This window comes from Ursus americanus, chromosome 26 (genome assembly GCF_024610735.1).
Source record: "Ursus americanus isolate L20-20 chromosome 26, mUrsAme1.1.p, whole genome shotgun sequence".
Lineage (NCBI taxonomy): Eukaryota > Metazoa > Chordata > Mammalia > Carnivora > Ursidae > Ursus > Ursus americanus.
Window position 1 is genome coordinate 13463970 of NC_142152.1, and position 13433 is coordinate 13477402.

The following is a 13433-nucleotide window of genomic DNA, read 5'->3' on the forward strand; positions in this document are numbered from 1 at the left end:
GCATTCACTCGAGTTTTGTGAAACTGCTGTGGCCCTTAGCACCCTTCCTTTCTGGTTTTCGGAACTCGATCCTAGCTGCTAGCTTTTCGGAGTCTGCTGCGGTAGCAGAGAATTCTGTGGGGACGTTACACATATCCAGGTATTTAAGTATGTCGTGGTTCTTTTTTAAACAAATGTTAGATTGTGTGACGTGCCTCACAGGACACGGGAGTCGCCTCAAGGGGAATCAGATTTTCTTCAGGAGCTGACGGGCCTCCAGGGTGAGGAAGGTCAAGGGCTCTCCCGACAACAGCCCGCGTTAGACTGCGTCTCACGGAAACCTCACGTCGCCACACAGCCCTTGTGCTGGCGAGCACGAGCCAGTCCCTGGCTCACTTAGAGGTGCGCGAGTGCGCGCGACCCGCCGCTCGGGGCTGCGAGGGGACCAATGAGTGGGCCCTCTCTCCACGCCGGCGCGGGATTGGGCGAAGCGCTCCAGCCTCTTGGCCTAGCAGCGGGCGGGGCGCGCCGAGAAGGAACTGGGATAGGCGCGCCCGCTGCGCCAGCGTCCCGGGGGCGCGTGCGCGGTCTCGCGGCGGCCGCGGGGGCCGGTCTCGCGCGGTCTCGAGGTGGAGTGAGTTGCTGGCGGCGGCGGCGGCGGCGACGGCGGCGACTGGCGGTGGGGCGGAGGCGGGGTCTAAGGATTGTGAGGTGGGGAATCGGGAGTTTCTGGATTCTTTATCCGGTATTTTAAGTGCCGCAGGGGAGCTGTCGTTTGTGCGGTGTCTGGGGGTAGCCGGGGCGGGAGGATTCGCGGCCGCGGTGGCGCAGAGGTAAGAGGCAGACCAGCGGCGGCTGTGTGTGGAGATCTTAATCAACAGGTCCCGGGGAGCGCGTCGGGGGGAGGGGTGGCGGGGCTCGTCCCCTCCCCCACACGCTGCTCTCTCGGCCCCGGGCCGAACCCGGGGCTGCTGGTCTGGCTGCCCCAAGCGGCGGGAGCCGTGTCTGGCCGCGGAGGGCGTGAGCCCAACCTTTGTCCCTCGGGGGACGCTGCCTGGCCCTGCCCGCTCCCTCTGCTTTGGCAAGGGACCACCTCGGCGGGGGCTGCAGCCCGCCCGGCCCGAGTTGCAGGGGACACGGCAGGGAGTCCCCTGCCCTCTGCGTCCCCCGCGCCCGGGTTCGCCGCTCCCGGGACTCCCTCTAAGGCCGGGCGGGGGAAATCGGTGGGGCGAACACTTTCCTTTAGAAGACGGAATGTAGTCAGCGTTCCTCTGCCTGACTCAGCTCCTGGTATTCCGTGCTTATTGCGTTCTTTAAACAAGTAAACAGTTCCTACTTCCTTCTGTCCGCTTTTAAAGAAAAGTCTAATCTCGTTAATGGTTTCTGATAATTTACTTGAAGTTTGCAAGGTGAACTTTGAAGCCTGTAAATTATTGTAACCCTCATTTAATGAAAGAGGCTTTAAACAATCTTTGGCGCAAATTATGTAACTTCCTAATAATAATAACTCACCTTCTGTTTAGTTGATTGGCTAATAGTAATGTGTACGGAAATTAGGTTTCGTTCGGAAGGTTTTTCTTGGCAGTTGGCGCTAAAATTAAAATCTGATAGCTGAGAGGTTTTTAGAAGTACCGTACAGTGTGTTTTGTTTCCGTATTCCTTTAGAATTATGAGAATTTAGATTTGGAAATCTTGTAGAACAGGACTTTCGAAATTTTGGTTTTCCTGACAAGGTAAAAGGTGTTAATATTTCTGATTTTTAAAAAATAATTTCATGCTTTAATGGTAATATCCTAATTATGCCTTTGGATTATACCAGAAGTTAATAACCTATTAAATTCTGCAATAGGAACAAATGACATGTGGTTATTGGTGTCTTTGAAGTTTAAGTATTGGTGGTAATGAAATTGTTAAGTAAGCTTTTTTGGATTATGAACTACTGGTTTTTTACTAGTTCCCTGTGGACATGGCATATGAAGTTTTAAAAGGCTCTTTAAACTATTGTAGTAGGCTGAAGCTGTTAAATTGTAATGTAAGATCTTTATAGATGAAACGGGCAAAAATACGTAAAGCAATTCATTATTTTATCTTTGCTAAAAAGGACCAAGTAAAATTTACTGTGTATTTAAATGACTTTTGGCTAGACAGACCTGAACTTGACAACTAAAGATGGACTCAATAATAATAACTTGCTTTAGAATATTAAAATGGGAGAGTTTTACTTGAGGGTGACCTGAGTCAGTATGGTGGGTTTAGCTCTTTATATGCTCTTTCTGACTTATGATCTTGATTAAAAAGTTCATCACAAACATAAGAAATTTGGTCCATTTTATGTATCAATATACATAACGATATACAATATACAATAACAATCTTAGTATTGTATAGCAAATATATACACTAAGATGTTCTATTTCTCTGATAGTTTCTGATTTCAGGGTGTCTGGGAAAAATAATTTCTCAACATAGGTTCTTTAGAATATAATTTTTGACTATATATTTATTGAATCATAGAATTCTTGAGTTGGAAACAATCTTAGTATTGTATAGCTTAACCTCTTCATTGTCCAGGAGAAAGAAGTGAGGTTTGTAAAGTTCAGTAGTCCACAGTTTGCTTGTTAGTGGCAGGGTTGGAACTAAATGCTAAAATACTTGTGTCCAGACTCCCAAGTACAGCCCTCTTTTCACTATATAATAAGATAAACCAATAAATTATTCTTCTCAAAATCCTTTATGTATCTAGCAGGGTTGATCCTTTCCCTTGTGCATTTCTCCCTTTTATTTTAATAACCACCAACCACCATTAATTCATTCCCCTACAAAAGAGTTGTTTTCAGTTTTTCAGTATTTCAAACGGAGTTTAGTGAATATCTTTGTGCATGTCTCCTCCGGCACACGTGTGAGTGTTTCCTTGAATGTATACGTATCCTGGTTGGAATTACTAGGCCATAGGTTGATGTGCATTTTCAGCTTTACTAGGAGCCAAATTATCCTCTAAAGCTTAACAATTTACATTCCTGCTAACAGGATATAAATCATCCTTGCCCACACTTGGAGTTGTCAGATTGGCATAGTCAGATTTTTAAATTTCTGCCAGTCTGATAAATGATGTTTCATTTTCCTTCTTTTAAAAAAGATTTTAACTTTATTTTTAATTTACATGAAATGAAATTTTGTTTTGTTTTTGTACAATTTTTGTTGTACAATTGTTTTGACAAATGCATAGAGTTGTGTAACTACCAAAACCAGGTATAGGTCCAGCACCTATAAAATTCCCTTAAGCTGCTCTTCTGTAATCAATCCTTCCCTCACCTGCAATCCTTGGCAATTAATGATCTACTGTCTTTCCCTATAGTCTGTCTTTTCTAGACTATCATATAAATGGAATCATTCAGTATTTAGTCTTTCGAGTCTGGTTTCTTTCATTTAGCATAATACAATTGAGTATTCATCCATGTATGAGTGTATCAGCAATTCCTTCTGTTTTACTGCTGAATGTAGTATTCCATTTTAGGGATGTACCACAGTTTGTTCACCAGTTGAAGGATATTTGAGTTTTTAAATTAAAAAAAAAAATTTCAACTCTGAAAAAGCTGCTATAAATCTCTAGGAACAGGTTTTTGTGGGAACATAGGTCTTCATTTGTGGGTTATATGGTAAGTGTATGTTTAACTTTACTTAAAAAACGGTCTGTGGTAGGTAGAGGAAGGGCCCATAAAGATATCCTAATCCCTGGAACCTGTGAATAAATTAGGTTACAGCAAAGGCAAATTAAAGTTGCAGTGGAATTAAGGTTGCTAAAAGGAGAATATGCTGGTTTACCCAGGTGGGTCCAGTATATCCCAAATTCCTTAAAAGGGAAAGAGAGAAGCAGTAGAGTAAGAAAAAAAGATCTAACAACAGAAACCGCTCCAGAGAGATGAAGAGTTCTTGGTGTTGAGGATGGGAAGAAGAGCCATAAGCTAAGGCATGTGGTGGTCTCTAGAAGCTGGGAAAGGCTAGGAAATGGATTAACGTTTGGAGCCTCCAAAAGAGAAGGCAGCTCTGCCAACATCTTGATTTTAGCTCAGGGAGACCTAGGTCAGATCTTTAATGTACAGAACAGTAAAATAATAAATTTGTGTTGTTTTTAAACAACGAAGTTTGTGGTAATTTTTTAAAACAGCAAACTGTTTTCCAAAGAGGCTGAACTGCTTTGTATTCCTACCAGCAATGTATGAAGAATGTTCCAGTTACTTTACATCCTCATTTACTTTGTATGGTCAGGTTTTCTTAGTTTTACCTTCTGATAGGTTTGTAGCATTTTCTCGCTGTGGGTTTTATTTGCATTTTCTCATGACTAATGATGTTGAATATCTTTTCATATACTTATCAGCCATCTGTGTATCTTCTTTGGTGAAGGGAAATCTTTTGTCCATTTTAAAATTGGATTTTCTAAATGTCAAGTTTTGAGAGTTTTTCATAGTCCTTTGTCCAACAGGTGATTTACAAAGATTTTCTCCAATCTGTTGCTTGCCTTTTCCATCCTCTTAACAGTGGTTTTTGAAGGACAGAGGTTTTATATTTTGATGAAGTCCAAAGTATCAGTATTTTTTTTTATGGATCTTTTGACATGGTGTATAAGTACTTTTTGTCTAATCCAAGTCACAAATGTTTCTCTTATGTTTCCTTTTACAAGTATTATAGTTTTATATTTTACATTTAGATCTGTGTTCCATTTTGAGTTAATTTTTATATAAAGAGAATTTGGGGTTGAGTTTCATTTATTTGTCCAATTGTTCCATGACCATTTTTTGAAAAGACTGTCCTTTCTCCATGGAATTGTCTCCTGGTCAAAAACCATTTGACTACATTTTTGTGGGTCTATTTCTAGACTCTTGTGTTTCATTGATATACTTATCCTTTGCCAGTATCAGTGTCTTGATTACTGTAGTTTTAAAATAAGTCTTGAAATCAGGTAATGTGAGTTCCCCAACTTTATTCTTTTCAGAAAGTTGTTTGAGGTATTTGCTTTTCCATATAAATTTTAGAATTAGCTTTTTGATATCCACAAAAAAGTCTGCTAGGTTTTGATTAGGACTTGAGGATAATTGACATTTTAACAAAATTGAGTTTTCCAATCTATGAATGTAGTATTTTTCTCCATTTATTTAGGTCTTTGCTCCTTTCATGAATGTTTTGTAGTTTTCAGCATATAGATCCTGCAAATATTTTATTAAATCTATACCTAACTATTTCAGTTTTTTGGTTCTATTATAAATGGTCTTTAAAAAAAATGGGTTTTGGGGCACCTGGGTGGCTCCGTTGGTTAAGCGTCTGCCTATGGCTCAGGTCATGATCCCAGGGTCCTGGGATGGAGCCCTGCATCCCTGCAGAGCAGGGAGCCTGCTTCTCCCTCTCCTTCTGCCTGCTGCTCCCTTTGCTTGTGTGCGTACTGTCAAATAAATAAGTAAAATCTTTAAAAAAAAACCAAGCGTGGGTTTCCAATTGATCATTGCTAGTATATAGAATTACAATTGATTTCTTTTGTATTGACTTTGTATCCTCAGTTTTTACCAAACTCACTTATTAGTTCTAGGGGTTTTGGGGGGGGTGGATTTCTTAGGATTTTCTAAGTAGACAGTCCTGTCATCTGTGAATAAAGAACTGTTTCTTTCTAATCTGTATGCCTTTTCTTTTTCTTGATTTATTGCACTTACTGCACATCTCACATTCTAGTGAGATGTTTGAATAGGAGTAATGAAAGGGAACATCTTTGCCTTGTTTGCAATCTTAAAGGGAAAACATTCAGTCTTTCACCTTTGAATACGATATTAGCTGGGGCACCTGTGTGGCTCAGTCAGTTAAGCATCCAACCTTTGATTTCAGCTTGGGTCGTGATCTCTGGGTCCTGAAATTGCGACCCGCATTGGGGGTCCCCGCTGAGTGGGAAAGCTACTTGAGACTCTCTCTTGCTCGCTTTCTCTAAATCTTTTCTAAAAATTGCAAATATGATGTTAGCTGTAGGTAATTTTGTGGATTCTCTAAGTCAAGGAAGTTTCCTCCAAGGTGTTGCCTAGTATTTTTATCATGAGTAGATGTTGAATTTTGTCAAATGCATTTTCTACATCTATTGAGGTAATCATGTGGGTTTCTTATGTTTAATTTGGTAGTATGATAACTTACACTGTTTAATTTTCCAATGTTGAGCTAGCCTTGCGTGTTTCTAGGAAAGCTCTGTAGTTGTTTCAAACAAAAATAATTTGGTTTATTCTTTGATTTATATACATTAACGTTTATTCTTAAAAATAAAGGAATATAAGATTTTGTGAACTAAAATGTTTATAAAGTCAGAGGAGTCAAGATGTTCCTTAACAGTTATGTAAATTTTATATGTTGGTACAACTTAAGTTTTCTTGATCTATACTGGAGTTTGTAGGCTGTAGTTTACCACTGCAGGATTCCTGTATAAAATTAATAAATGAAGAAAGAAAATGTTATTTGTATCATTATAATCCAACATTCTTAATGCTGAGTTAATTTAGGAAAGTTGTTTATTTAAAGTTTTTATTTATTTGACAGAGATAGCAAGAGAGAGAAAGCGAGCAAGCGCGCCCGCCCACAAGCAGGGGGAGTGGCAGGCGGAGGGAGTGGGAGAAGCAGGCTCCCCGCTGCGCAAGGAGCCTGAAGCAGCGGTGCAGGGGCTCTATCCCAGGACCCTGGGCTCATGACTGGAGCCAAAGGCAGACTTTTAATCGACTGAGCCAACCAGGCATCCAGGGAAGTTGTTCATTTAAACAATACATTTGTATTTGAATACCAAAGTATATTTTGAATTAAGATAAAATTATTTAATTGGTTTTTTACTTGGAATAGAAGAAATGGGAATTTTGAAAAAAGCACAACAACAAAAACCCAGGCTTCTTTCTCACGTCAGAAAATCAACTGTAGACCTTTGAGAAATTACGTATATGTTTGTCTTAAAGTAGAATGAATTTAGTGAATGTATTAAGTCAAAAAGTGTGAAGTGAAATATAAATTACTTGTTAGAAAAAGTCAGGCTTTTTTGCTATATTGAAGATGTTCATGAAAAATTTGGGTGCATGTTAAAAAAGATTCATGCTTCATTAGATATATTTTAACATTTAAAATTTTAACATTAACAAACATTTTTAATATATTTAACATTTTAATATAATATATTAACATATTTTGAATTGTGAAGTTTTCCTCCATCAATTCAAACTGTAGATGACAGTTCAATTATGAAAATAAGGTTTCAGTAATCTCATAATTAAGCTGTTTAATTTTATCATTTTTATAAGTTTGGGCTTATATGATTTAATCATAAAATTCAAGCCGTTTGGCCTTTTGTCTCATATAATTTTAAAGTTCTTTTATTAGGTTAATAGTTTCCCCAAAACCCTAAACATTGAAGTTTTGAGGCCTCTGAGGTTCTTGGCATTTTTGATCCTTTTAGGCAGGGGTTAACAACTTTCTGTAAAGGGCCAGATAGTAAATATTTATGCGTTGGGGGCCATATCATTTCTGTTGCAAGTACTCAGCTCTGCTGTGACAGTGCAAAGGCAACCAAAAAAGTGAATGAATAGTTAAATAAAGCTTTATAAAAATAGCGTGTGCCTAATTTGACCTGCGGGCTTAGTTTGCCAACTTTTGTTTTACGCAAAAAGTCAGCAGGAGAAACTAAAATAATTGTAGTAATGTAGTGAAAAGAGCGTTAGGGTCAGCTGAATTGGGAAGTTAGTCATGCTGTAATTCCCAGCCAAGCTCTCAGTTTCCTCATCCATAACATGTAGCCACCTCAGAAGATGGTTGAAAAGATTAAAATAATGTATGGAAGGCACAGAGCGAAATTCTCTGGCACATAGTAGATACTTCTCATCCACTCTTATTACTGCGCAATGCTTTGTGACAAATCGACAGATATGAAATAATTAAGGAGATTCAGGTTTTTTACAGTTTGTAGTATACCTAAATAGTTATTCCAAATATTAGAAATTATTAGAATAAGAATTAGAAATAATTGTGTTTGTATTCATAGCTAAACTGTCTTGAATTATGTTTTTTTTTTTTAATTTAAGTTATAACTGCTTGGCTTCCCAATAGTATCAGAAACTTCACATCAAAAATTTGAGAATTTGTGTTGAAATATAATTTCATATCTTGAGGATTTTACATCGTCACAGAAAATGCTTGATAATGTCACTTAAAATGCATAACTTTGGGGCCGCCTGGGTGGCCCAGTGGGTTAGCATCCAACTCTTTTTTTTTTTTTTTTAAAGATTTTTATTTATTTATTCAACAGAGATAGAGACAGCCAGCGAGAGAGGGAACACAAGCAGGGGGAGTGGGAGAGGAAGAAGCAGGCTCATAGTGGAGGAGCCTGATGTGGGGCTCGATCCCATAACGCCGGGATCACGCCCTGAGCCGAAGGCAGACGCTTAACTGCTGTGCCACCCAGGCGCCCCAGCGTCCAACTCTTGATACCGGCTCAGGTCTCGATCTCAGGGTGGTGGGATCCGTGCTCAAGCAGCAAGTCTGCTTGTCCCTATCCGTCCCCTCTGCTCCTCCCCCCCTCACGTGCGCACTCTCTCCAGTGCTCGCTAGCTCTCTCAAGTAAAAATCTTTTTAAAAAATGCATTACTTTGATTTGACCTAAGAAGTAGGCTTTCTATATTTTGCTTGTGTGTTTCAAAAGTTCATTTAAGACTGCATTCATTTGAGGTACTGGGTGGCTCAGTCTGTTAAGCATCTGCCTTCGGCTCAGGTCATGATCCTAGGGTCCTGGGACCCAGCCCCGCATCAGGCTCCCTGTTCTCAGGAGCATGCTTCTTCCTCTCCTCCCAGCTCATGCTCTCTCTCACTATCTCTCTCTCCCTCTCTCAAATTGTCAAATAAATAAAATCTTAAAAAAAAAAAAAAAAAACCACTGCATTCATTTAAAATCATTGCCTCCTATGAGTACACTCTGCTGGAAATTGTATAAATTCCACTTCATTACTACTGGAATTGCACATTTAACTACTGTTAATGTTTTGCAAATCTGATGGTTCTTTGGACGCTTCCCCTGAAACACACAACGTTGTGTATATAGTATCAGGGGATCTATGGAAATTAAGTTGTGAACCCCACATTTAAACCTCTAACCCAGGTGATTGATCTAAGGACTATACAAGTGACCTGCAGGTGTTTTTCAAAATAATGATTCACTTTAAAAGCAATCAATAGATACTTAAGAGTTAATGAAAGGAAATTTGGTAATTCTTTGTGGGCATCTTGAAGGGACAGTGTTCCTTATATACCTTACCCATTTATACGTTATAGCTTTTCCTTTTACACTTAGACTTCATGGTAAGAGTAGTAATTCATTTGGCTAAATCACAGTATTTTTTGCTTTCCCCTAACCCTTGCTAGAACAGTATTCCATGCCCTGTCTCTTAATGTATTATGGAGTATGTATATCCTTTGTATATATTTTAAATATTAACTGCTACACTGTAAGGTTTTTATCAGTATTCTCCATTTTACAAATGAGGAAACAGGCTCAGAGAGATTCACTGTTTTATCCAAAGTCTTACTGCAAGTGATAGTAAGGATTTGAATTCAGTTTGACTCCAAAGCCCTTGGATTTTTCTACTTTGCCTGTATTTTAGCCTGTCTTAAGGCTTCTTTTAACAGTGTCTTTTTGGTAAAATGAAAATCTTTTTGAGAAAAGCCATTTTTTGTTTTTGATTTAGTGTTTAAGATGTACTTGAATTAAAGTGAAGAATCTTGAACCCGTGAATTGCAACTCCTTAAGGGTAGGAGCTGTTTTCTTTATCTTAGTATCTCACTGCTTAATATGGCACAGAGTAGATGCTTGTTCCCAGTTTGCACTTTTATCATTTACTTGTTTAAACTTTAGCTTTGCTTGTGAGCTTAATACCAGAGACTGTTCTAACCTAGTCACCCCCTATAATGTGATGGAATTTGAGATTCAGAACAATTCCATTTATCCTACGTAGGCCATAAATGTGTTTAATGGGGGTGTCTAACTTTCACATGTTCTTGATTAACTTTCTCTATAAAGATATAGATACAAACATAAATTTGCTAATGGCTTTTTCTTGCTTTTCCTAGGGTCTTTACTGACAGGCATTACGTTCTCAGGCTGTCGAGTCAAACTTAGGCTGTAATACCTTCTTGTCTTGGGTGTGACTCTGGGCACCGTAACTTATCAAAGTCTTGACTCCTTATTTGCAGAATGGGGATTGTATTAGTGCCTGATTCAGAAGAATGTAGAGGAGGAAAAAACGTTATCTATCCACCTAGGTTCACTGAGACAAAAGACAGATTAACAGAAAAAATGACCTATTGCTAACTGTGCATATGGAGACCTTCATAGAAAAGAATTGACCCCAAAGAAGCAGTGAGACTGAGCAATAAATTGTGGAGGAGTAACAAGAAAAAGGAAAAGACATTTAGGCCTTTAGGGGATGTAAATTTTGGGAAGGTAAATATGTGGGGAAACTAATGGAAGATAAAATTTATTTTATTAAGGTTTGTTATACAGATTTAAGTTGGTGCCTTCTCCATTGATGAGAGTAACCTCCCAGGATTAAGAGTCCTCTTCCTTCCTTTACAAAAGGAAACTTATGCCCTGCTTTTTAGCTGGATAAGGGGAGAGCCCAGAGTTTTCCCCGCTCTGTGTCTGCTGTTTCTTAATTGCCTTTAGCGCAAAAAAATCCTTATGTCAAAGTGCCACATTTTGGGGTGGCATATTGTCATCCCCTTCTGAGTCTTATTTTGAGGATTAACTGAGATGCCATATCAGGAGTGGTTAGCATAGGGGCGCCTGGGTGACTTAGTTAAGCATCTGACTCTTGATCTTGGCTCAGGTCTTGATCTCAGGGTCTTGAGTTGAAGCCCCGAGTTGGGCTCCATGCTGGGTGTGGAGCCTACTTTATTTATTTATTTTTTAAAGATTTTATTTATTTATTCGACAGAGATAGAGACAGCCAGCGAGAGAGGGAACACAAGCAGGGGAGTGGGAGAGGAAGAAGCAGGCTCATAGTGGAGGAGCCTGATGTGGGGCTGGATCCCATAACGCCGGGATCACGCCCTGAGCTGAAGGCAGACGCTTAACCGCTGTGCCACCCAGGCGCCCCGGAACCTACTTTAAAAAAAAAAAAGGTTAAGCATAGTGCCTTGGTGTGTATTAAGTATTTCATAATTGTTAGATGAGAGGTGGGTAGAATACAAGCCTAGTTTGTGACATTCACATGGAATAGCAGTGAACTGCATTTTAATAAATTATATTTTAATATATTTTGAGTAGATTGTGTGATTATCAATAACCTGGTTAAGCAATTTTATAGGAATTATGTGAATCAGGTGTCATAGACTGAGTCAATGATGAAGAATTGTAATTGTGTGTTGAAATAAAGTTCTTTTCATCTCTGAAATAACAGTGAAAGTCAGTGGGGGAAATAATGTTGCCTTATTTTAAAACAGCTTACATATGTAGTGAGATCAAGTTTTCCTTTTTTTTTTTTTTTTAAGATTTTATTTGTTTGTCGGGGAGAGAGAGCGCAAGCAGGGGGAGCGGCAGGCAGAGGGAGAAGCAGGCTCACAGTTGAGCACGGAGCCCAGTGTGGGGGTGCCTGGGTGGCGCAGTCGTTAAGCGGCTGCCTTCAGCTCAGGGCGTGATCCCAGCATTCTGGGATCGAGCCCCACATCGGGCTCCTCCGCTATGAGCCTGCTTCTTCCTCTCCCACTCCCCCTGCTTGTGTTCCCTCTCTCGCTGGCTGTCTCTTTCTCTGTCAAATAAATAAATAAAATCTTAAAAAAAAAAAAAAAAGCCCAATGTGGGGATTCGATCTAGGACCCTGGGATCATGACCTGAGCTGAAGGCAGACGCTTCACCAACTGAGCCACCCAGGTGTCCCAAGTTTTACTTGGTTTTATCACTTTCTCTTACTGACTCAGTCATTCTAGAATGCTTTTCACTAGGTCATTTTTACTACACATTTTTAGATAGGCATTCACAGAATTGAGTTTCATTATCATAATTTAAAGTCTTATATTTAAATAAAACATTTGTCTAATTTTACAAGTATCAATGTGCTTAATATCTTGTTTACTTTTTTTCCCTGTTGTGTGATGGACGCCTTTCATATCTGTCTCTTACGTTCTTTCCCATTTCGACAAGTTTTCATAGGATGCTCTTACTCCGCACGTAATTCTTGTAGCATTTTCTGCAGTTGTAGTACAGCAGTTATCAAAGAACATTGCAATATATACGGGTTTTATTTATTTGCTTATCTGATTTCCATACTAGATTTTTAAGTTTCTTAAGGGTAAAGACTGTGCCTTAGCAATATCTTCTTGTCAACTATCCAAGATTTTGTACCAACTGGCTACTTACATTATTGAATGAAAGTATACTTTAGTAACCATTTTTAGCTCCAGGATTTGCAGTACAGTAATCTTTAAAATTGACCTTTTGTTCTTATTTCTCTTGTTGCATAATATTCCCCTTATGTTTTCTTGCCTTCTCATACTATCTGGTCAAAGTCAGAACATTATTCATGCGGTACAGAAGTACTAAAAGTTCAGTGGATTCTAAACTTGGTGACGTTTGTATCATCAGTCTCCTTAGATTCTTCTTGCCTTCTCTTATGATAAAACCCTACTTCTGGTCCTGAAAATACTCTCTGTTGTTCCTTCTTTAGTCTTATTTGTAGATTGCAATAAGTATGAATATTGTCAATTTTGCTTAGTAGTCTTGTTCTGATAACTCAGAAATGGTTATTAGGTAGTTTTTTAATGACAAGGCAAACTGTTCTCTCATTTTTTTATGGCTAGTTGTTGAATTGCATACCAATAAGCCATCTAGGTAGAGGTAATCATCTACTAATTTGCTGACCTTTAAAGCATATTTTTTTTCCTAGTAAGCTGTAAATCACTTGAGGTCAAAAGTTGGAATCTCTTAACAGTGTGTTTTTACAGACCTGAAACTCGTGGTATCACATGTTTCAGGGAAAGTAATTGACTAAAGGATTGACACCCAAGATTAAAGGGGATGGAGAAAATCTATGTGGAGTAGGCATAGAAATAGGTTATCAAGAAAGCAAAGCAATAGTCATGTGAGTCTGGTTAATTGGGATTTTTTGAGAATTTGTGATTGTGCATTATTAACATGATGAAAGAATCAATGCGATCAAAATTATGAACCTTTTATATTTTAAAGTGTAGGTGGTCCCTTTTGAAATTGTTCTTGTAATTATTGCTCTTATTCTTATGGTAAACTGGTTTCCTCTCCTTTTTAAATTAAAGATTATTGCATTCATTGTGTGGTAGAGGAAGTCCTGAGTACAAGAGTCATGCTCCTAATGATTGCTTAAGTGCTTTAAGAATTCTTTTTTCTTTTTAAGGAATTCTTATTTTATTGTTGTATTTATGAAATTGTTCAG

At 38.8% G+C, this 13433-nt stretch overlaps 1 protein-coding gene across 13 annotated transcripts in view; it reads left to right on the plus strand.

The window, feature by feature from the left end:
* Positions 1 to 561: 561 nt before the first annotated feature.
* Positions 562 to 13433, plus strand: part of PALS1 (protein associated with LIN7 1, MAGUK p55 family member) — a 73614-nt gene continuing 60742 nt past the window's right edge. For 3 of the 13 annotated variants that reach the window (XM_045810499.2, XM_045810508.2, XM_087856037.1), the window contains exon 1: positions 682 to 812. The gene's annotated coding sequence lies outside the window, so the exon portion shown is untranslated. Of the gene's footprint in view, positions 813 to 841; positions 1301 to 13433 lie in introns of those variants that run through there. The other 10 variants (XM_045810505.2, XM_045810509.2, XM_045810501.2 and 7 more) reach the window with 8 other exon arrangements.